General features: G+C 43.3%; 1 long non-coding RNA gene across 1 annotated transcript in view; it reads left to right on the forward strand.

Annotated features, from left to right (window-relative positions):
* LOC144300776 (uncharacterized) overlaps positions 1–21,770 on the forward strand; it is a 43,287-nt gene extending 21,517 nt beyond the window's left edge. Inside the window, exons 2-3 of the long non-coding RNA XR_013367556.1 lie at positions 14,459–14,632; positions 19,417–21,770. This is a non-coding gene — a long non-coding RNA (uncharacterized LOC144300776). The remainder of the gene's footprint in view (positions 1–14,458; positions 14,633–19,416) is intronic.
* Positions 21,771–23,149: the final 1,379 nt, after the last annotated feature.

Genomic DNA, 23,149 nt, shown 5'->3' on the forward strand with positions numbered 1-23,149 from the left:
ACCCTACACCAGTATGACTCCTCTTAACTAATTATATCTGCAACAACCCAACGAATGCAAGATCACGTTTTGAGGTTGTGGGGTTTAAGAGTTCAACATGTCTCTGTGGGGGACACCATTCAACCCCTAACCGAGACCCTTCCATGCAGGTGGTTCTGGGTTGGGAGTGAACTGTAACCATCCAGAAAGGTACCTTCTCTACCTTCAGAGACCCGGCAATGACGTTTGCCATGCACAGTAGTTCGTATGTGCTGAGGGTTTGCTGTCTGAGGGTGTTAGGATAGCTCTCCTTGAAACTTCCCGCAGGCATGAATGCTGGGTTCCACTGTTACTATGGGCCTAGGGACAGGCAGGTTCACTGAGGGGACACAGCTCGTCAGAGAACTGGAGTTTGGAACTTGGGCTGTGTGTCTGCACGGCCCTGGCTTTTATGTTCTGTGCTGTGGGACTTCAGGTGGAGATGAGTAGCTGGCTTCAGATAAGTTCCCGTCCTCCTTGTCACATGCATTTTTCACTCCCTCACTTTTTTCTTTTTGGTCTTCATATATTTATTAGCCACTTAGATCGGATTTTCAGTGAATTTATGTCCATATCCTTTACCGACTTCTTGGTTGCTTTTCTATTATCAATTCATGAGAACTCTCTCTACAAAGCAGGTAGTAACTCTCTCAAATGTAAATATTTTTCCCACCCAGCAATTTTTCCATTGGAAAGTATATAAGTATATATATCCATTGGAAAATATATAAGATATACTTATATCTTTTGCTATTCAAGAATGTTTAATATTTTTGGTTAAAATATCTTTTCTTTTTTTTTTTTTTTAAAGATTTTATTTATTCATGAGAGACACAGGGAAAGAGAGGCAGAGACACAAGCAGAGAGAGAAGCAGGGTCCATGCAGTGAGCCCGACGTGGGACTCGATCCCAGGTCTCCAGGATCAGGCCCTGGGCTGAAGGCGGCGCTAAACCACTGAGCCACCTGGGCTGCCCTAAAATATCTTTTCTTTCATAAACTTCAAATTTTCTCTCTCCATTAAAAATTCCCCCCGATGCCTAACTTATATTGTCTCCTACATTGTGTGATTTTTATTGTTTTACTTTTGGCATGTGAGCCTTCATTCCATCTAGAACTTATTTTTGCGAATACTTTCAGGAAGGCATCCCGTGGTACTTTCCTCCAGAAAGAGAGCCCCTTGGGCTGGCACCGTTTATAAGTAAATTGTCCTTTCCAGTCGAATTGCCAATTATTTGCTTTTCTCCAGGGAGGAAAAAACTGGGCAAGTGTCATGGAGGAGATGGGATTTCAGGAACTGCAGGAATGTGGGGAGGAGGGATCTCGTGAAGGGGTAGGGGTCCTAGAAAGAAGAAAGGGGGGCTGGCTGGGGATTGAGGGGTCCGACTGAGGAGACGGGGCAGGTGCCATGGGGTCAGAGAGCTAGGCAACACCAGGTTAGCTCTTACAGGGCAGGGCACCCCTCCTCTTCCAGTGTGTGTGGGGCCGGGGGTGCTGGAACACGGAGTCCCTGGCCAGAGTGACAGTGTGCCCGTGTCCACGGGTGTGGTCCTAAGTGATTGTCACTGGAGATCTGAGGTGTTGACAGGAAGGCAGTGCCCAGGTCTGGGAAGTGGGGAGGGGGGTCAGGGGGTACCTCAGAAGCTGGAAAACTGAGCAGGAGCCCAGTCCCCCTGCTATGGCCGGCAGATGTAGCAGCTGCCGTGCCCCCCACCCCGTCTCCTGGGCACTCACATGTCCATGAGCGCTGATGAGCCTGCCTGGAAGCACCTGCTGCTCTGCCTGAGCGTACTCGCCCTGCACGTGGGCAGGCCAGACATGCTAATTAGTTAGCCAACGTCTCCAGGAGCAGCCCTCAACCCAGGGAGGCTGGAATTTGGTGTGTAAACCCTTGGCTTCCTTGGCCCTCTCTCAGAAGTCCTCAGCTTACTGATGGCCCCAGTTACCAAAGGCCATAACCTTCCCTGTCCCATCTCACAGCACTCCCCTACCTGTGCTTCCTTGTCTCGGGATCTGCTTCTGGGGAAACCCAAACACAGATGTTAGGTCAGGCCCCAGAGGGCTGGCTGGGACCTATCCCATCTCTCCTGCACCACACGCAGTTGGTGCTCCGGCTTGGTGGGGGGTGGGGTGGGGTGGGAGCCTATGGGGAAGGGAAGAGGGACTTGCTGAGTTCACCTCCAGAGAAGGTGCAGCTTTGGAGGTTGTGAGTCAGCGAAGCTCACTTTCACTAGTTCAAACAACGCGGAGGAAACGTTGGCCCATGGAGCTGAGAAGTTCTGGTGGTGACACTAATTGGAGGCACGGCTGGGTCCATCTCATCTGCTTTCCTTGAGCATCTGCCTTTGGTTCAGGTTGTGATCCTAGGGTCCTGGGATCGAGTCCTGCATCAGGCTCCTCATAGGGAGCCTGCTTCTCCTTCTCTGTGTCTCTTATGAAACAGGAAACACCTGGCGCTCTCCATGTGGTTTCCCCTACCCTGGCCCCAGGTTTATATTCTTCCAGCTGAGCAATCCCAATAGAAAGACTGCCTCTTTTCAGATAATTTTGGGAAAAGTCTCAGCCTTGACCCTACTGAGTAAAGGACCTGATGTCTGACCCAGTCCCTGGGGCCAGGGGAGGGAGACAGGAGGAGGAGCTGGGAGCTGACTGGCCAGGCCTGGTCCTGGGCTGCCCACCCCGCGAATGGGCTCAGCCTCCCAAGAACTAAACGGTCTGATGCTGGGTCTGACATCCTCTCTTCTCCCAAAGATGGGCTCTGTTCCCTGTGGAAGAGGGACAGGGAAGTGAGAGCGACAGATGAGGGTGGGTGGGTGGGGCTGACGGAACAGTGGATAACAGAGAGACAAAGGCAAGAGGCCAGGGGCACGGGGAGAGGAAGGACCATTTTGATGAGTCTCTTGGGGAGCCCAGGCTGACAGATGTCTGCCCAGAAGCACTGTGAAGAGAAGGCAAGGCTTTAAATAAATAAATAAATAAATATATATATATATATATATATATATATATACACACCCACATTTTTTTTGGGGGGAGGGTTTGTTTTCAAACTTCTTGTTTTGAAATAATTTTAGGTTTAGCTGAGCGTTGCAGAGATAATGCAACTCTCCTGGAGGCCCTGATCTGGTTTCATGATAACAGCTTACATGCTCATCACACATTTATCAAAATTAATAATTTGGGACACCTGGGTGGCTCAGTGGTTGAGCGTCTGCCTTTGGTTCAGGTCGTGATCCTGGGGTCCTGGGATCGAGTCCCGCATCAGGTTCCCCCTAGGGAGCCTGCTTCTTCCTCCATGTCTCTACCTCTCTCTGTGTCTTTCATGAATAAATAAATAAAATCTTTAAAAAAAAAACCTAACAAGTTAACATTGCCGTTTCTATTAACTGCAGACTGTATCCAGATCTCCCTGTTTTCCCCCACTGATGCCCATTTTCTCTTCCAGGATTGATTTCAAGATCCTCCTTTGCTTTTAGTTGTCATGTGTCCTTATCTTATTTTTGTAAAAATATTTTATTTATTAGAGTGAGCATGAGCAGGGAGGGGCAGAGGGAAAGGGCGAGAGACTCTCAAACAGATGCTCCATGGAGCGTGGAGCCTGTCTTGGGGCTCGATCCTGTGTTTGCAAATCAAAACCTGAGCCAAAACCAGGAGTTGGATGCTTAACTGACTGAGCCACCCAGGTGCCTCATCCTTGTCTTATTTTTTAATCATCACATGGCTCTGATTGGTGACCACTTTCCTCATCTTTCCCTGCCTTTCCTTACCTGGACACTTTGGAAGAGAAGTGGTCAGATATTTCATCGACTGTCCCTCGATTTGGGTTTACCTGATATTTTCTTAGGCGCAGACTGAGGTGATGGGTTTGGGGAAGAAAAGCACAGGGGGAAGCCTTCTCAGTGCCTGTCTTCAGAGGGCACAGGTCACCAGCATGACTTATTGCTGCTGCTGTTGCCCAGGCAGTCACAAGAGCTCCTCTGCTGTCAAGTTCATGGTTTTCCTTTCCACGCTCCATTGGGATACAGGGGGCTTGGGACCAGATTGGCCCCAGGAAGGGAGAACTGGCACCGCTTCTGCCCTCCCAGGTCCCCGCCCTCTCTGGCCAGGCCTCCTCTTACATCTGCTGCCAAGTGCTGGAGCAGACACCAGGCCTCCTTTTGCTGTCACCCGGGGAAGGATGGCTGTGGCTTCTCCCCCAGGGCCTGAATTTTAGGGTCATCCCATCTGCTAGTTCACAGAACCATTGTGTTTCAGGTACGTCTGGTGGGGGGCTATGGTTGCCCACCTCTGGATTCTAACCGGGAAGCCTGCGCCAAAGGCAGGATGCAGTTTGTCCCGGTTCCCAGAGAAAGCTGGAATTTCCTCAGGGGTGAAGAGGATTTATTGAGGGCAAGGAGGGGCAGTTTCTCCCAGGAACTGGGGGGACCCGACTTTCCGAGGAGGACACTTGCTGGGCAGAGGTAGGGAGCTCACACTGCGGGAAGGGGCTCAGGGACAGGGCTCATGTTGGTGTTGGTGACAGCCTGTTTGGCGGTGTACCCGTTGACCTGTGGCTGCTCTCTGAACATGCAACAGTTTGCAGATCCATTCGTTAGACTCCTGTTTGCAGTTACGTTCTGAAGGCTAATCAATTGTCAGAGTGAGTAAGACCTTGTGCTTTATTATTTATTTATTTTTTAAAGTGTATTTTTAAGAAAGATTTTACTTATTTATGTGACAAGGAGTGTGAGCACAAGTAGGCAGAGAAGCAGGCTCCTTGCCAAGCAGAGAACCCAATGTGGGGCTCCATTCCAGGACCCCGGGATCGTGACCTGAGTCCCAAGCAGATGCCCAACCACCGAGCCATCCAGACACTCCAGACCTTGTGCTTTAAAAGGAAACCAAGAGGGGATCCCTGGGTGGCTCAGTGGTTTAGCGCCTGCCTTTGGCCCAGAGCACGATCCTGGAGTCCCGGGATTGAGTCCCACGTCAGGCTCCTGGCATGGATCCTGCTTCTCCCTCCTCCTGTGTCTCTGCCTCTCTCTCTCTCTCTCTCTTTCTCTCTCTCTCTCTATGTCTATCATAAATAAGTAAATAAATAAATCTTAAAAAAAAAATAAAAGGAAACCAAGGGGTGCCTGGTTGGCTCGGTCAGTAGAGCTTGCGACTCTTGATCTTGAGGTCGTGAGTTCGAGCCTGACATTGGATGGAAAGTTTACTTAAAAAAATAAATAAAAGGAAACCAAGACTAAAAGTAACTGTGGTTGGTAACTGAAAAACTTGGAGGTTTGTAGCATTCCTGTGCTCCTGTGGAATTCACATATTTTAGCTCTTACTGGAACTGAGGGACAGGCCGGGAAGACCTTGGATTTGAGTTTGGTGTCAGCCCTGTGAGGCTCAGGCTGTGGCCTTACACTTTATTGGTTTGGTGTGACCTCTGGTAAGCCTGAGGCCAGTGTCTCCTTTGAGAAATGGGGATAGTAATAGTCCAGCCATCTAGTCTTGCAGTGCAAGGGACTGTTTGCATTTGAGGTCATTAGGCAGGCCAGAAATTAAACCATAGGTGTGAAGGAGATTTTCTATTTGGCCCAAGAAGGAGGAGCAAGATTTGGGCGCAGTGTGCCTGGGGCTGAGAGGGCCTGTAGGGAGGGAGTACAGGGTCTGTTTGCCTTCATCCTTGGCTCCAAGGATTGGCTTTGGGCCTCTTGAGCAGCAGGAAAAGGAGTAATTGCTTTTGCAAGACGCTGGGCTCAGACAATGCTGCTTCGGGTCCTGGGGACACCGTGGGACCCTCACAGGGAGGCCCCTCTACCATTTGAGCCTGGAATGCCGAGAGGGAAGGGAACACAGCTGGCTGGCACCTTGTGGGCTTTGTGCTCTGGGAGACGGTGTCTGAACCCCAGCACAGGGGGCTGCATAAGACACGGTCCCTGAATGGTGTGTGCGCAGCCCAGAGGAGGCCGGAGTGGAGGAAGGTGACAGATTGTGGCTGAGCCCAAGGTAGCCCAGAGGGTCCCAGAGAGGCCCCTGTGGGCAGAGGTTCGAGGTGGAGCCAAGACTCTGAGGTTGGTGTCTGTGACCTGGCACGATGCCCGTGGGCCCACAGATGGTCCCCACCTGCAGGGGTGGCTGAAGACACCCGGGTCACTGTGATACCTGGCTCGAAGTCAGGGAGCCGAGTGCAAGCACGTAGGGGACGCACCGGCAGCTCATGGTGCTGTGACCGACTCTGGGTGCCCCACTCAGCCACCTGTTCACTGCTGGGAGCCTCAGCTCAACATTTGTGAGATGAGGATCATGAGAAGGACCTCCTTTGTCAGGGGGTGTTACAAGGATCCGATTAAGATGACTTCTGGGCAGCCCCGGTGGCGTAGTGGTTTAGCACCGCCTGCAGCCCAGGGTGTGATCCTGGAGACCCAGGATCGAGTCCCACGTCGGGCTCCCTGCATGGGGCCTGCTTCCCCCTCTGCCTGTGTCTCTGTCCCTCTCTCTCTGTGTATCTCTCATGAATAAATAAAATCTTAAAAAAAAAAAAAAGATGACCTCTTCTCAGAGATGGAGAGACACGCACGAAGTCCTCGCAGCTGAGGGCGTCGGTGCCAGCTTCAGTTTGACCTTGAGGTCAGCACCGTGTCCCTGCTCAGTGGATGTGCCCAAAGGAACAGGTGAACACTGTTTCTCTACTCCGTAGCATCCCGTTAGAGCTCAGACGCACTACCTGGGGAAGTCCTGTTGTGAACACGCTGCTATGGAAATAGAACACAGAGCCTGAACCCTCGCCAGTGAAGGCAGCTAGTGGTCACGGGGGGACTGGGTCCCCCCAGCTACTGCACGTCGCTGTCTGATCTCACAGTGATCCTATGCAATGGGTCCTATCCTGGGACCCAGTTCCCATTGGGTAGAACTGCCATTGTACAGAAAAGAAAACCAAGTCTTGGAGGTAGCCTGCCCCAGGAGGTAGAAGGCAAGCCCAGGATTTGAACCAGGTGGTTTTCTCCAGAGCCCCAAGTCTCCAGTCCTTGACCATTTTGCAGTGGATGAAGCATAGAACTTGGTCTCCATTACTGGGGGGCCGTGCCTACAGCCCATTTCTGGTTCACCAACCCTGACCCCCCTGTACCACACCACAAATGAGCGGCTTGCGGGGGCTTGCTGCCAGGGTATGAAAGACCCCAGGCTTCCTCCAGGAATGACGTTAGGGGATTCAGAGGCAGAGATGGTTTCCGAAGAGCTATTGGAGCCAACGGTTATTATTTTTTTGGTACAATGGGTAAAATTTTCCTCTCCGTTCCTACTCCCCTGCTAAAAGACTCAATTGAATAAGTAAGAGAAACAGCAGCATGTGTTATTTGAAAACTGTTTAGTGCAATTACTGCTGCAGACTTTACTGAATTTGAGAATGATAGACGGCAGATCTTAATTTTCCAAGCTCTCCATTCCGGCGAGCAGTTTGTTAAAGACTAGCGGTGCGGCTAATCGCCGGTGCATAATGCCCACAAATACACGTTTTTCCTTTTTATATAACACATTATGCTAATCACCCTGTATTCCATTTTTCAATAAAAGGTCAGCAGAGCACTGTTTGTTCAGAATGTGCAATTTAAACTTCATGTCTGTCATTAGAGATAATCTAGGTTTGCTGTATCAAGTGGGGTTGTCATAGAAACCAGACCCGCAAGCTCTGTTTACGGCCTTTGGAGAATAAACACTTTGCATTTATTTCTCTGGAAAGGGGAAAAAAAAAAAAAAACATCAGAAATCATCGAACAATTAAGTAAGGTTTGAAAACAAAGCAGTAATAGCCCAGAAGAGAGAGCTATGTCATTCATCAAAAATCAATAACTGTCACACAGTTGGTATGCCCGGGCATTCAAGCAGGTGACTGACGGAAGTGGTCAAGTATTTCCCCTGGGAAGAACAAGTGAGGGAGAGTGGATGTGTTATTATGCCGAGTACAGAATTAATTTAAGTGTGCTAATGGGTTTTATCCAAGCTATTATACCCTTGAAAAGCATTTTGTGTAAGTTGCATTGAGTGTCTGATCAGGCTTTTTATGCCACGTATTTGGTTATTTGTGAACCCCAAATAACTGAGATGATTCTATATTACGGTTTCTCTGGTCTCCCTATCATTTAGAAGGACCCTCTCTTGGGGCGCCTGGATGGCTCAGTCGGTTAAGCATCAGCCTTTGGCTCAGGTCATGATCCCTGGGGGAGGAGGGTGGTGCTTGCTTGGTGGGGAGTCTGCTTCTCCCTCTGCCTCTCCTCCTGGCTTGTGCTCGCTCTCTCAAATAAATAAAACCTTAAAAAAAAAAAAATAGAAGGACTCTCTCTGGAAGCAGTTCAGGAGTCCTGGGCCTTGGATTTTTTTTCCTTTAAGATCCTGCCTGAGAAGTATGATATTGACAGCTAGTTCAATTTGAAACCTCAGAAATCACCAAATATTTTGGAGCATAAGGATATCTCAAGTAGTGCATGGGACATACTTATTTGAAAATGATTTATTGTTTATCTGAAATTCAAATTTAACTGGATGTCCTGTATTATATCTGTCACTTTGTGTTTCAGGGGTTCAAGAAGATGAGGAGGTAATTCTCTGATCTCTCCTACCAGCCTCAGGCCTGTGCTTTCTTTAAGAGGGGAATGAGAAGTGTGTGCACAGGATGTGTGCATGATTCATCCTGTTAAATTACAGTGTAATTGTGGCTCTTATTTGCTGGAGACACCAGCAAAGTCAAGTTAAAAAAAATGTCACCTGTTTGCCAATGACCAAACAACCCTTTGGCATTGCCACTCGGTAAGGGGAAAGCTCCTGTTTTTTGTTTTGTTTTGTTTCCCCATTTGAAAGAGAGTTGTTGGGCCTTCTTTCCTGGGGGAGGAGCTAACCAGTCTTGATTGTTTTTAGATCTGGTCCCTAGTTATTTTTTGGAGCTGGGCCAGGGGAAGGACCCAAGTTTATCTGTTGCATATAATGTTCAACCTGGGGATGAAAGTGTGGGCTTCTATGGACTGTGGCCCTGCCCAAGGACCACCTCATTGTTGTAATCTCTACCCGTGCAACACAATTCACAGAAATCTGGTAATTGGGTAATATGGGAGGAGAAGAAATGAATTTCATCTGGGGAATCCAGGGAGCCTTCTTAGAGGAGGGGGATTCTCAGCTGATCTTGGAAGTGGCCATTTATTAAATCAGGCTAGTTAACACTAGGCAAGTATATCTCTTACAAGGACACTCTCACTGGATTTGGGGGCCACTTCAATTGAGTATGATCTTATCTCGACCCTTATATACATCTGCAAAGACCCTCTTTCCAGAGATGGTCACATTCTGAGTTTCCAGGTGGACATGAATTTTTGGAGGATACTATTCAACCCATTCCAGTTGCCAATGATCAAAACTTGGTAAATGTCACAAAATTTAGGGATTTCTCTTGAACAGTCTAGCTTGCCCCAAAAGGCCTGCAATAGACTAGGGCAGAGGGGCAGCTGGCCCTTTCCCCAAGCATGCCTTCTCCAGGCACCTGGGTACTCTGCCCAGGCCCTGATTTAGTTTAGGTGGAGCAATTATGGTTCATTAATTTGGAAAGATACTCGAATATAAAAGTTTCTTTTTACTGCAGGATGCTATGCGGTGTGACTTTCCTAAATTAGAAGAGAGCACAGAGTATTTCCCAAATATATATAGCCATAGGAAATGCCCCCTTACCATCCCAGTTGTTGGAACTTGCATGGCATGGAACACAACACTGGGAAAAGATGTCATGATTTTTGATGAATGGCTGTCCCCCACCAAATGCTAGGCATTCTTAGAGCTTTTAGGAGGCCTCTAATTTTGGATAAAACTGCCTGGCTGCACAGTCCTGTGATTTTGGTTATTTAAAGGACAGGCTGGTCAAGGAGCTTTGGGCGATAAGGAAAGCCACCAGACACTGAGATCGTTGACAGAGGTCACCTCAAGGGAACCAGGGAGAGACTCCTGCAGGCTACCTGCACACTACCCAAAGAGGAAGAGCTGGGGAGAACCAGGACTGGGTCCTGCTGCCCCAAACAGGCTCTCCTCTCCTTGTCCGCTTTCAGGTTCTTTGGCACCAAGTCTAATCTTTGGAGGAGCTTCTGGCAGCACTTCCTATAGTGTCTGAGCCCAGATGAGTCTCCTGGAGGCCAGGGATGGTCTGTTCCCTGAGCTGTCACCTTTAGTCTCCTCTCTCTGCCACCAAATCCTACCACCAGCTCTACCCAGCAACCCCTTTTCCATGTGGGCCTGAAGAGCCAGGCAAAACCATTAACCTTAAATACTTTTACTTGGAAGTCACCTAGTATAATTTCTTCACTCATGTTTCTTGGTAATTCCATCCGGTGACTCCTAGCTGCAAGGGAGGCTGGGAACTAGGTGTTCTTATGCCCGTCTCAAAATCAAGCCGCTCTTAAGGAAGACAGGGACACTGGGGTGTAACTAGCAGTCTGCTATAATATCCCTTACTTTGGACGAGACACTATTGATTTATTCTTTTTTATTTTTTTATTTTTTTGACTTATTTTTTAAATGAAAAATTCCATACATGTTCATTGATGAAAATCTGCAAAATATTGACAATTGTCAAGAAGAGAAGAGCAATCAGTGGCCACTAATACTGCTTCCTTGAGATAACCATTGTTAGTACTGTATATAGACATTCCCTTGCCTCTCAACTTATTAAGATTTATTTACTTTTTAGAGAGAACAAGGCAGAGTGGGAGGGACAGAGGGGGAGGGAGAGAGAATCTCAAACAGACTCCTCACTAAGCTCAGAACCCAATGTGGAGCTCGATCCCATGACCTTGAGATCATGACCTGAGCTGAAACCAAAAGTTGGACACATAACTGACTGTGCCACTCAGGTGCCCCCTCTGTCCCCCAATTTTGAGGTCATCTCTTACATTTGATTTTATATCCTGTGTTTTCACATTTTCACATGTCATTGAACTCTTCACAAATATTTTTACTGATGAAATGAGATTCGATCATAGGACTGTAATTATATGTACCATAATTTACTTAGTCGTTCCTCTAATGGATACCGAAATTGCTAGCAATTTTTTATTATTAACAATCAAGAACATTTCCTGGGCTTTGACCTCATTTTGGATTATTTCCTCAGGCTTGATTCTTGGAAGTGGAATTACTGGTTCACGTGGGCTGATATTTCAGAGTTTCTTGATATGCAATGCCAAATTGCTTTCGTGAAAGCTGATTCACATCACTCTCTCCAGGACTAAGAAGAAATATAAATTTAAAGTCATCTGGGCCTTTACCTTTATGATATTAGTGGTCAATTGATTGTTGAAACTTTCTCTTCTGTGCCCCTTTAGCTAACTGGTGTCCTACCACATAGCTAATGTCATCATGTTTTTGGGAGGCTGGAAGCCAGGAGCATGGTAGCCCCCAGACTGGGCAGTCATTAGGTTTCACTGATGTTCCAGAGACATCTTCAGCTGCAGTTCTGTGCCTCTTGTGTTGGGCATTGCTGACCATCTCATCAGTAATGATGTTTCCAGGCTTCTTTATGTTTTCCTGCTTCTCTCTGTCCATGGCTGGTTCTTTGAGGGCTCTGATGATCAGAGAAGGGGTAAAAAGTACCATTATAGTCCAGTCTGACCATTATGGAGGGTCAGTTTCATTGTTGTCCTTAGCTCCTTCCATCACCAGAGCTCTTAGCCTTACCTTAAAAACAAACAAACAAACAAAAAACAAAAAAAACCCCACCTTTTTAAGGGGCATCTGGGTGGCTCAGTCAGTTAAGCATCTGCCTTCAGCTCAGGGCATGATCTCAGGGTCCTGGGATTGAGCCCCACACCAGGCTCCCTACTTAGTGGGGAGCTTGCTTCTCCCTCTCCCTCTGCTGTTCCCCCTGCTTGTTCTCTCTGCCCCCCACCCCTCTCTGTTAAATAAAATCTTACAAATTTAAACCTCCTTTTATTTTAGAACAGTTTAGAATTTATAGTAAAATTGCAAAGATAGTACAGACAGTTCCCACATACACCTCACCCAGTTTCCCCTATTATTGTTTTACATTAGTGTACCACACTCTTATCATGGATGAACAAATAGCATTATTATTAATTCCATACCTTATTCATATTTCCTTAGTTGTTTTTTTTTGAAGATTTTATTTTTAAAAAGATTTTATTTATTTATTTATTCATGAGAGACAGAGAGAGGCAGAGACATAGGCAGAAGGAGAAGCAGGCTCCATGCAGGGAGTCCAATGTGGGACTCGATCCCAGGACTCCAGGATCACACCCTGAGCTGAAGGCAGATGCTCAACGGCTAAGCCACCCAGGTGTCTCTAAAGATTGTATTTATTCATGAGAGACAGAGGGAGAAGCAGGCTCTCTCTGGGGAGCCTGTTGTAGAACTCTATCCCAGGACCCCGGGATCACAACCTAAGTGGAAGGCAAATGTTCAACCACTGAGCCACCCAGGTGTCCCTGGATTTCCTTAGTTTTTAACCAAATGTCCTTTTTCTGTTCCAGAATCCCACACAGGATATCACATTATGTTAGTTGTCATATCTCCTTAGGCTCCTCTTGGCTGTGACAGTTTCTCAGACTTCCCTTGTTTTTTATGAATTTGTCGGTTTCTGAGGTATTCTGATTGGATATTTTATACTGTCGCTCAATTGGAATTTGTCTGCTCATCCCACCCCTCCTTGGTTTTTGGGAGGAAGACCTCAGAGCATTTAGCCATTCTAGATGCCCTATGTAGCAAATAGCCATTTGTAGATACCCTATATCCTATCAAGGGTCTATACTATCAACACGATTCATCACTATTGGTGTTGATCGTTTGGTCTAGGTGGTGGTTGTCAGTTTTCTTCCCTGTAAAGTGATTTTTTTTCCCTCCCTCCTTTCTATGCTGTGCTCTTTGGATGGAAGTCACTCTGTGTAGCCCATAGTTAAGGACTGGAGGGTTATATTTCACTTTCCTGAGGGCAAAGTGTTTACATAAATTATTTGGGATTCTTTTTGTATATTTTTTTTAATTTTTATTTATTTATGACAGTCACAGGAGAGAAAGAGAGGCAGAGACACAGGCAGAGAGAAGCAGGCTCCATGCACCGGGAGCCCGACGTGGGAATCGATCCTGGGTCTCCAGGATCACGCCCTAGGCCAAAGGCAGGCGCTAAACCACTGCGCCACCCAGGGATCCCAGAAATACAATTGATTTTTATATGTTTATCTCATATCCTACATCCTAGCTGAGATCATTTTTTAGTTTTAAGTTTTTATAGATTCTTTTAGATTTGCTATGTAAATATGTCATCTGTAAATAGGAATTTATTTCTCTCTTTCCTGTCTGTCGTTTCCTCTTCTTGCTTTATTGCTCTGGCTAAAACATCTAGCAGTATGTTGAATGAAAGTGGTAAGAGTGAATATTTTTTCCTCATTCCTAGTTTAGAAAGAAAACATTTGTCTTTCACTGTTAAGCATGATATTAGCTGTACGTGTTTATAGATGCTCTTTATCAAATTAAGGAAGTTCTTCCGTTCCTATTTCACTGAGAGTTTTTAACATCAAAGTGCTTTGAATTTTGTAAAATTATTTTTGTTTTTGCATCAGTTGAGATGATTATGTGCTTGTTCTTTTTAGCTTGTTAATATGGTAGATTACATTGATTGATTTTTCAATATTGAGCCAGTATTGCATCCAAGGAGTAACTTGGTCTTAGAGTGTAATTCTTATTATTAATTGCTGAATTCTATTTGTTAGCATATTGCTAAGGACTGTTGTGTTTATATTCATGAGGGATGTTGGTCTGTAGTTTTCTCTTTTTGTATTGTTTTTATCTGGCTTTGGTATCAAGGTAATAATACCTTCATAAAATGGATGAGGAAGCTGTTACCTCCTCTTCTATAGTCTTGCAGGGATTGTGCAGAATCAGTGTTAATTCCTCTTTAAACAATTTATAGAATCCTGCAGTGAAACTATCAGAATGTAGAAATCTCTGCTTTTGTTTTGTTTTGTTTTTTGAAGATGGCTTAAATCATAAATTAAGTTTCCTTAATAGTTCTAGATCTACCTGAAAGATCTCTTCCACATTGGATGAGTCGTTTTTTGACTACTTCATCTAAGTGGTCAAATTTTTGTGTGTAGAGTTGTTCATAGTATTCCCTTTTTATCCTCTTGATGTTTGCAGGGTCTGTGGTAATATCCTCTCTTTCATTCCTGATATTGATAATTTCTGTCTTTTTTTTGGTCAGTCTTGCCAGTGGTTTGTCAGATTTAATGTTTTTTTCAAAGCAGCAGCTTTTTGTTTTTTTTTTCCCTATTGAAAATCTTTTTTTTTTTTCAATTTCACTTATTTCTACTCACAGCTTATTATTCTCTTTGTTTTGCTTGTTTTGGGTTTGTTTTGCTCTTTTTGTCTAGGTTCTTGAAGTAGGAGTTTAGATGATTCACACTTTACTTTTTTTTTTTTTTTTAGATTTTATTTATTTGAGAGAGAAAGAGTGAGACAGAGCATGAGCAGTGGGGAAGGGCAGAAGGAGAGAGACAAGCCGTCCTCGCTGAGCAGAAGGCCTGATGCGGGACTCAATCCCAGGACTCTAAGATCATGACTCGAGCCAAAGGCAAACACTTAACTGAATGAGCCAAGCAGGTACCCTGATGCTTTACCTTTTTTCTAATATATATATATATATATATATATTATATTATATAATTATATTATATAATTATATATATAATATATATATATAGTACTAATTTTCTAATGTATATGTATATAAATTATATATATATATATATTTAGTACTATAAATTTCCCTTTCAATACTGCTTTTGCTGTGTGTCCAAATTTTTATACATTGTATTTTCATTTTCATTCAGTTCAGTCTATATTTTTTATTTCTCTTGAGATTTCCTCTTTTGCCTATGAGTGAGTGAGTTATTTATTTATTGCCTATGAGTTATTTAGAAGTGTGTTGTTTAGTTTTCAAGCATTTGGAATCTTTCCTGTTATCTTTTTTGTTATTGATTTCTTGTTTGATTCCATTGTGATTGGAAAGTACATCCTATATGATTTCAATTCTTTCAAATTTGTTGAGGTTTGTTTTATGGCTCAAAGTATGGTCTATCTTGATATATGTTCTGTAGACACTAGAAAATAATGTATATTCAGTTTTTGTTAGGGAGAGGATTCCATAAATGCCAGTTAGATTCTGTTGGTTGATATTGTTGAGTTCTTCTGTATTCTTGTTGACTTTGTCCAGGTGTTCAATCAATTGTTGAGAAGGGGGTTCTGAAATCTATAACTAGTTGTGGATTTGTCCATTTCTCCATCCACTTTATCAGTTTTTGCTTCATATATTTTGTAGCAAAAACTGTATTTTCTATTGGGTGATATATACACATTTAGAACTGCTATGTCCTCTTGGTCATTATAAAATGTTGTTGTCTGTGGTAATTTTCTGTGCTCTGATGTCTACCTTGTCTAATAGCAATAGAGCCACTCCCATTTCCTTTTGATTAATATTTACATGTTATCTTTTCCATCATCTTACTTTCAACCTGCCTATATTGTTATGCTTGAAGTGAATTTCATGTAGACAGAAGATAGTTGGATAATACTTTTAATCTACTCTCCCAATTTCTATCTTTTAATTGATATATCATTTATATTTAATATAATTATTGATATGCTAGGGCTGTCTGTCATTTAATTTGTTTTCTGTTTATTTTCTTTTTTTTCTCTATTTTCTTTTTTCCTACATTCCTATGAGTTACTTGACCATTCTTTAGAATTCCATTTTTATTTATTTGTAGTATTGAACATATCTTTTTATTTAGCTTTTTTATTGGTTGTTCTATCCATAGGTATTAGATTATATGTATGTGTGTGTGTGTGTATATATATATCTATATATCTATATATCTATATCTATCTGTAACATATCACAGTATACCAGTATTGTCATTTTACCAATTCAAGTGAGATACCGAAACCTCACTTCCTTTATGTCCCTTTATCCTCTTTCGTTTATTATATAACTATCTTTAATATTTCTTCTACATACATTCAGAACTATACTGACAATGTTAAAACTTTTGCTTGATCTTCAAAAGGAATTTAGATAATTCAAGAGAAGGAAAGTTTATTTACCCCTATTTTTGCTTATCATGTCCTTTTCTCTTGATTTCTAAGGTTTTGTTTTCTTGTTTGTTTGTTTTTAATGTTTTTCTGTTTAGAGAACTTCCTTTAGCTATTCATTTAGAGTAGGTGTGCTGGGGACAAATTCTTAGTTTTTCTTAATCTGAGAATACCTTTACTTCCCCTTCATTCCTGAAGGATATTTTTGCTGGGTATAGGATTCTAGGTTAAGTCCTTTCTTTCACTACCTGAAAATTATTGTGCCACTTTCTGCTGGCCTCCATGGTTTCTGATGAGAGATCCACTGTCATTTTAATTGTTTTCCCCTAAAGAAAAGCTGTCATATTTTCTCTGGTTGATTTTTTTGTATATTTTTTATTGAAGTTTGATTTGCCAACATATAGCATAACACCCAGTGCTCATCCCGTCAAGTGCCCCCGTCAGTGCCTGACACCCAGTCACCCCATCCCCCCGCCCACCTCCCTTTCCACTACCCCTTGTTCATTTCCCAGAGTTAGGTGTCTCTTATGTTCTGTCACCCTTACTGACTGATATTTCCCACTCATTTTCTCTCCTTTCCCTTTTATTCCCCTTTACTATTTTTTATATTCCCCAAATGAATGAGACCATATAATGTTTGTCTTTCTCCAATTGACTTACTTCACTCAGCATAATACCCTCCATTTCTATCCATGTTGAAGCAAATGGTGGGTATTTGTCATTTCTAATGGCTGAGTAATATTCCGTTGTGTATATAGACCACATCTTTATCCATTCATCTGTCGATGGACACCAAGGCTCCTTCCACAGTTTGGCTATTGTGGACATTGCTGCTATAAACATTGGGGTGCAGGTGTCCTGCCATTTCACTGCATCTGTATCTTTGGGGTAAATCCCCAGCAGTGCAATTGCTGGGTCATAGGGCAGGTCTATTTTTAACTCTTTGAGGAACCTCCACACAGTTTTCCATAGTGGCTGTACCAGTTCACATTCCCACCAACCATGCAAGAGGCTTCCCCTTTATCTACATCCTCTCCAACATTTATTGTTTCCTGTCTTGTTAATTTTCCCCATTCTCACTGGTGTGAGGTGGTATCTCATTGTGGTTTTGATTTGTATTTCCCTGATGGCAAGTGATGGAGAACATTTTCTCATGTGCTTGTTGGCTATGTCTATGTCTTCTTTGGTGAAATTTCTGTACATGTCTTTTGCTCATTTTATGATTGGATTGTTTGTTTCTTTGCTGTTGAATTTAATAAGTTCTTTATAGATCTTGGACACTAGCCCTTTATCTGATATGGCATTTGCAAATATTTTCTCCCATTCTGTAGGTTGTCTTTTAGTTTTGTTGACTGTTTCTTTTGCTGTGCAGAAGCTTTTTACTTGATTAAGTCCCAATAATTCATTTTTGCTTTTGTTTCCCTTGCCTTCATAGATGTATCTTTTTTTTTTTTCATAGATGTATCTTGCAAGAAGTTGCTGTGGCCAAGTTCAAAAAAGGTGTTGCCTGTGTTCTCCTCTAGGATTTTGATGGATTTTTGTCTCACATTTAGATCTTTCATCCATTTTGAGTTTATCTTTGTGTATGGTATAAGAGAATGGTCTAGTTTCATACTCTGATTTTAAGAATTTTTCTTTGTCTTTAGTTTAAAATTTTTAATTATAATGTATCTTTTTGTGAATTTATTTGGGCTTATCCTGTATGAGGTTTTATTCATCTTCTTAAATTGGTAGATTTATACCTCTTGCCAAACTTGATAAGTTTTCAGCTATTATTTCTTTGGGTACCTTTTCAGCCTCCTCCCCTTTCTCCACTCTTCTGGGACTCTGTTCTTTTTTGTTTATTTTTGTTTTTGTTTATTTTATTTGTTGTTTAGATTGGGTAATTTCTATTGTTCTGTCATCCAGTTCACTGATTCTTTCCTCTGTCTCCCATTTGGTTATTGAGGCCATTGACTGAGCTTTTATTTCAGTTACTGTATTTTTCAGTTCCAAAATTTCTCATCCTTCTTTATATACATTCTTTTTCTTTCCTGAGGCTTTCTATCTTTTCATTGACTTCAGGTGCATTTGTAATTGCTTGCTTAAGCATTTTTATCATGGCTGCTTTTAAATCTTAAGTGACATAATTCTTACATTCTTCTTGGTGTTGATGTCTATTGATTGTATTTTTTCATGTAGTTTGAGATCTTCCTGGATTGTGCTATGATGAGTGATTTTTTGCCTGAAACCTGGACATTTTTGTATTATGAGGTTATTTAATTTGTTTTGGCTGGATTTCTCTGACACCACTTCAGCAAGGAAGTTGTAGTGCTGCCTTGTTACTGTCAGGTGGAAGTAGAAGTCTAGGTTTCCTATGTGGCATTTGTTGACACCTGATTGGGGGGGGGGGTGTTCCTTGTTACTGCTGGTTAGGATTCTGGCTACCCATGTAGTCTTCACTGACGTGGCAGGGATGGGGTTGCATTACCACTCTGCAGGGATGGAATAAAAGCCCTGCCTCCCGACTTGGTCTTTTCCGATACTGACTGGATATGGGTGTTGGGACACCTTGTTAAAGCCTCATGAGGATGGAAATCTAGGCTCCCCACTTTGGCCTTTGCTGGCATCAGTAGAGGTGGGATCACAATTTTTATTATAGTATTTGATTGAAGTAGAATGATTATTGGCTAAAAGTGTTCTGTCTTGCTAGACTGGTTCTTTTCAGACCCTTTGGCTAGAGAGAGCAGGTTTTCCTTTTCTTCCCTTTTTTCTCCCTGTGTGTGTTGGCATTTCTGGGTTGTTGGCTTCTTCATTCCATGTATGGGATATATGAAGCAAAAAGAAAACCCAGGGAGCTCAAAATATCATTTCTTGGATACTGAGGTCCCTAGCTGATCTATTGCCTTTTACCTTTTAGTCTACTTGCATTTTATATGTCATGTTATAAGTTTAGGGTTTTTAGTTGTATATACTGGAAGAAATAGGGAAAAACATGTCTATCCCATCTTCCTGGAATTGGAAGTATCTTCTGGACTCATGGATATTTATTTTCTACTTTAGGTTCTAATCTTTTTTTTTTTTAATTTTTATTTATTTATGATAGTCACAGAGAGAGAGAGAGAGAGAGAGAGGCAGAGACACAGGCAGAGGGAGAAGCAGGCTCCATGCACCGGGAGCCTGATGTGGGACTCGATCCCAGGTCTCCAGGATCGCGCCCTGGGCCAAAGGCAGGCGCCAAACCGCTGCACCACCCAGGGATCCCTATTTTCTACTTTAGGTTCTAATCTAATACTATTTTCTTTTTTGCTTAGAGTTTTCCAGCTATATTGGGAATGGAATCTCCTTTTTGCACCAGAATTCACCTGGGTTGCTTCAAGGATCAAGGAAGGAAGGAACCTCATCTCATGGAAGGACCAGAACTCCATTTCAATGTAGAAGGAGAGACTTGGCTTCTTTCAAGCCCTTCCCATCTGACAGCTTGAGTAGAGGCCTTACTTGTAGCCATTTCTGTGGCTCCCCCAAGAGTTTTCCTATATAAATTGGAGGTAGGCTGTTAACTGGTTGCAGGGCAAAGGCACCAGACTCCTGTCTGTCCTCCTTGGAGCCTTAATCTTGCCCATTTGATTGCGACCATTCTTCCTCCCATCTTACCTTGTGAGGAAATGGGATACAGCCAAGGTGATCACTTATCTGGGGTGACAGCAAGTAAACATGAAAAATGTGCTGAGGAACACAAGAGGACAGTGATCAGAAAGGCTTTTTCTTTCAACCTAAATCATGATGTTTTGGGCGTCGGCTAGAGTTTTCTAAGTTATTTATAACTGTCCATCCCTGTTAGGGGATATATGTTTTATCTAAAAATAGGTAATCTTTCCTAATCAAATGATAAATGTGTGTGTCCCAAATGGAAGCCCCATAGTTACCCACCTCATTACAGAAGTTCAGGTGAATAATGGAAATATTACCAGCATGACACTGGATCAGATGCTTCAAGATTCTCAGTATTTGGAAGTTAGGGCTCTTTAAGTTTTTTGGTGGAAGGTCCTTCATGCTAGTAGAGGTAGCCCTTACAAGTCAAGTCCTTTTAGAATGATATTCAAAGTACTTCTTATTCCTAGCAGCTAATGATTGTGTGCGTAGGAGGTTATGTTGTGTTCCTTTGGAGTTTATGTCACATACAGACAGCATCTGGCTCTTTATCTCCAATCCTTCTTGAGGGATCCCAGTGGGGCATCTCAGTCCCAGACTTAGTGGGTGTCTAATACTCATTTCCTCGTTACACAAAGGGAAATTCACAGAGTGTTAGAGCTGGCAGGAAGCTAATTATTGCTTCTCAACTCTGGTTGCTATTTAAAAATTTCTGGAAAAATAAAAACACTAATGCCTGGGCCCAGTCTCTAGAGATTCTGACTTTTTACACCAGCCCAATAAAGTAGGTAGTGTTATTATTTCTTCTTAATAGATATAGGCCCTGAGACCTGGACTAAGTTTCCCTCAGACCCCATAGTTACTCATGGAGGAGCAGGATTTAAGCCCAAGTGGTTCGAGTTTGGAATCCCAGATTATAGTAACCCACTACCTGGAGGTGGGCCTTGACACACATGGTTTCCTTCTCCTATGCCAGGGATTCTCCAGTTAGAATCACCTGGGGAGATTTTGACAAATATGGACACTAAGATCCCAACCTTATATTCTGGTCTGGGATGAGACCAGTGCATCGATGGGTTTTTAGATATCTCCAGGTGATTTCAGTGAGCATCCAGGATCAAGAACCACTGTCTGTTTGATCATATAAACCACCTGCCACTTTTTAGAAACAGACCTCAATGCCCAGAGGTGGAAGTGAGCCAGAGGTAGTGCTAGGACTCAGATGCGGCCCAATTTTCTATCCAGAAGAGGCATCTGGCTGAATAAGGCCCTTGATCTTTTTATTTATTTATTTTTGGGGGTTATATTTTTATTAAAATATTTTTAACCCATTGAGGACATTGCAAGATTGGGGAAATTTCATATAGAGGTCCGGATTTTAGAATTCACTAGAAATGTTAGAGTATCTGGTAATACTTGGCTGGAGCTGAGCAGTAGCTGATGCCTTGTGGCAGGATTGTCCTTACCACTTACACCTATTCCACTGCCTTCCTGGCATTCCCATTGCTGTTTCCCAAAGGTGCTGGAGTTTACAACCACCATATTTCTCCCATGCTATCCATCATAAAAAGTTGTGTAGTTGTCTTAGTTGCTCTTCTAGATTGCAAACATGGTAAGATTTTCAACCTGGGGACAATTCTCTTCCCTAGAGAACATATGGCAATGTCTGGAGATCTGTTTGGTTGTCATACTGATAGGGGGTATTGTGAGAGGACAGCATTGCTGACTTCTCATGGGTAGAGGTCAGAAAGGCTGCTAAACATCCCACAAACAAACATCCCTGCAACTAAGAATTAACTGGCCCCAAACGTCAGCAGTACAGAGGTTGAGAAACTGCCTTAAGTGTAGTGTCTGTGTCTCTTGCTCACCTCTGAGTCCCCAGCCTGGCTGGTGGCACATAGTAGACAGTCAATTAAATGTCAGCTGGCGGCCTGACGGATGTCAGACTGTTGGCTTTTCCCCTGCTCCCGCTGGGCTTCTGCCTAACGCATCGTTGCTTTGCTCTGTGTGCACCATATGGCCCTGAAATAAGTGAGTGAGTCAATAAAAAGCCTGCCATATGCGAAGTAAGTGATCTTATGAATGAAATCCAGAGCAGGGACACAATTATTTCTTCTGAAGAAAGAGACTAATTAAACACACAATTGCAGCAAGCACATTTGCTGGGAGAACTGAAGGCGTTCTGCTGTAGGAAGAAGTATTGCTCATTCCTAAGGAAGGGTAATAGGGAGGAAGTCTTAATCATGCTTTTAATGATCAAAGGTGTCTTTAAAATCAATCCTTTCATTAACTGGGTGAAGAATGATACTGACCTAGTGGGACATTTCAGGCAGTATAAATTAACTATAAATTGCTGCGAACGATCTGCCTGGTATCTAGCTCCCATACTTTTGCTGGAAGGGGTAGAAGGAAATTCAGTTAAGGCTGATATTAAATAACCCAAGCTAGGGGGGACCCCTGGGTAGCTTCTCCAGGTAAGTGTCTGCTTTCAGGTCATGATCCCAGGGTCCTGGGATTGAGTCCTACATCGGGCTTCCTGCTTAATAAAATCTATTAATCTGTCTATCTTAAAAAAAAAAACAAACAAACCCCAAACCCAAACTCGGGTATGCTGAATTAAGGCTTCATGTCACCCTTTTGGTGACCACTTGGGATTGGGGTCCATGCTGGACTTAGCCTGGCTACCACTGTGTCTAGCCTTGCAGCTATGTCCAAAATGAGGTGGCAAATTTAGGGTGACCAGCCATCTGGGTTTGTCTGGGACTGTCTCAGTTTTAGTACTGGAAATCCTGTGTTCTGGAAAATTCCTCTGTGAAAAGTTCTGGATTTCAGTGAGGAGTGTAGTAGATCATGGGACAAGTACAAAAACCATACTGTGATCCAAAATATAGTGCTAAAAGCAATACTGTTCTAGTGTTAAATGGATGTGAAAGAGGTGGTCATTTGCCTTCTATATTTGCTGTGGCTGTTCTTGCCACTGTTCTTGCCACTGCTGATGTTGGCAACCATGGGCAGCCTTTGGAAGGCGCCCTTTGTTCATCCTTGCTCATCTAAGACTCCTCTTCCTTGTTTATTCAACACAGAGAGAGGGTTGTAATGAGTGCCAAGTGAAATAAGGCCATCAAATGCCCACTGAAGAGCTTGGTTCAGAGCAAGTGCCCAATAAATGTTAAATGACACTACTAAAATAATTGTACCACAATGATTATTATTACTGTTAGTGTAAACCTTTCAGTGGATGTGATCAGCCAAGAAAGGGCAGCACAGGTCTTTAACCTGAACATCTTTCTTGTAAGCACCAGCTCTTCTTGGATGATGGGGACTCCCATTCTATGTGGCAGGGAGATGGGGTGATTGCCTTGGACCATGTTCTTTGAGCTCCAGTCACTTGGACAG

The sequence above is a fragment of the Canis aureus genome, chromosome 29 (genome assembly GCF_053574225.1).
Source record: "Canis aureus isolate CA01 chromosome 29, VMU_Caureus_v.1.0, whole genome shotgun sequence".
Taxonomy (NCBI): domain Eukaryota; kingdom Metazoa; phylum Chordata; class Mammalia; order Carnivora; family Canidae; genus Canis; species Canis aureus.